The sequence below is a fragment of the Alligator sinensis genome, unplaced genomic scaffold, assembly GCF_000455745.1.
Source record: "Alligator sinensis unplaced genomic scaffold, ASM45574v1 scaffold404_1, whole genome shotgun sequence".
In the NCBI taxonomy this organism is placed as follows: domain Eukaryota; kingdom Metazoa; phylum Chordata; order Crocodylia; family Alligatoridae; genus Alligator; species Alligator sinensis.
This window is the reverse complement of record NW_005841839.1, coordinates 4,074,542-4,076,330: the sequence shown is the minus strand read 5'-3', so window position 1 is coordinate 4,076,330 and position 1,789 is coordinate 4,074,542.

Sequence of the window (1,789 nt, the reverse complement as noted above, 5' to 3'; positions counted from 1 at the left end):
CCTTGGAGCTGCGGGGATCTCCAGAGTATAAGCGGGCAAGCTGGTGATGCCACACTCCGCATACACGGCCACAGCTTGGAGCTCCAGGCCCACCTCCTCCAATACACAAAGGCAAAGAATGCAGCCTAGACACTTCCAGGGAGTGTTCAACAGCAGCCTGCAGTGCTCCATGCTGGACTCGATGATCTTCTGAGGTCCCTTCCAGCCCTAATGTCTATGAATCTATGAATGCTAGGGAGGACATGTTCCAGCAGGGAAGCTGAAGCTGGAGCAGAATGGGTTGCCCTAGGAAGCCATTTTCAGCAGCTGAGTCACAGAACGGAGCAGGGAGTTTTGTGCTCCTAGGAGGCAGAGGCAGCGTTCTGTCAGGAGAGCAGATACAAAGTGCCAGGATGGACAGGACAACACACCAGAGCAGCCTGCACCTCACACGCTTCCTGCAGATGGCAGAGATTTTGTTGGCTCAGACTTATTCTGCCCTGGATGGGCAAGATCACCCCAGCACTGTCTTCTATTATTGGTATCAGTCCCCCTCTGAGACAGCTTCCTTCATTGAGAGGCCACGATGCACTAAAAAACGCATGGCAAAGGCAGCAGCCCTTCACTCACCTCTTCTGGGAACTCCTCCCCCACCAGAGCCATAATCAGGGATGTCTTCCCCACCTGGGCTACGAGAGAAAGAAAGGAAGAAGTCTATGGGACTCACACAGGCTCAGAGCTTGGGAACGGAAAAGACACAAAATACTTAGGCTGTCACCTGTCCTGGTGACAGAGCAGATGTGGGCTCAGATGTGCAAATCAGAAGGTGTGAAGAGTCCAAAGGTTAACGGGTGTAACTACCTAGACCGGGCTGGATCCTTTTGGGAACTGTACACTCCCTTCTAAAACTGAATCTCCAGCTGCTTTGTGAAGCACGGAGGGCTGTCAGTGCCATGACAAAGGACATGTTAACAGTGCTTGCCACCAGGAAACACTGCAGTGAAGGTCATAAACTCTCCAGCTCCTATCCTGGTTCCACATGCTCCCAACCTCCCCAGAGCATTTGCTCTTTGTGGTACAAGTGGCCTTGTCTAGGCTCAGCCTACAGGGGACCTGTTTGAAGGGAGTCACAACAGCTAGTCTCCAAGCTAAAAGAGCATGAAAAAATACTATTCTCCCCTCCCCACAACCTAGTGATAACAGGCACTTATATAGGTGGAAAGTGCATCACGTACGAGTGTTATGCAGCTGGGGGATGCACAAGTGGGCAGCTCAGTCCCAGAGATGAAGTACCCAGCAGCACACGGCCAGGCAGCAATCCCCTGGGTCTGCAGACAGGCTTGTGCTCACACCAGCAGACCACAGCTGCCTCGAAAGATGCATTTTTTTTTAAAGCAAACATAGGAGACCTCTGCAGCTCGGGAGCTGGCACAAAGGCAGCTCTTTGCTGAGAGCTGTCTGAGTCAAGTGTGAAAACCCCCACCTCATTTGTACTGAGGGTGCTGCCTGGAGCCTGAGCAGTGGGAACATCATTACGTTTTAAGCATGCATGTCCAGACCAAGGGTTTATCAGCATCCGGACGTTGGCTAGCTGGGTGACGGTGCTGGTGTAACTCTACACAGGGCTTTAAGAGAATCTCTTCTCTGAATTAATGGGCACTGCTCTGAAAATGGGAGCAATTAACACGGAACGGGGCACTTGTTTTGGAAGAGGAGGTCCCCAGGAGGGCTGTGCCGGGCTAGTGCAGCTGAACACCGCCGGCCAGTCCCCCCTGCAGTTCTGCGGGAACAAGACCCGAAGGCAGGTACA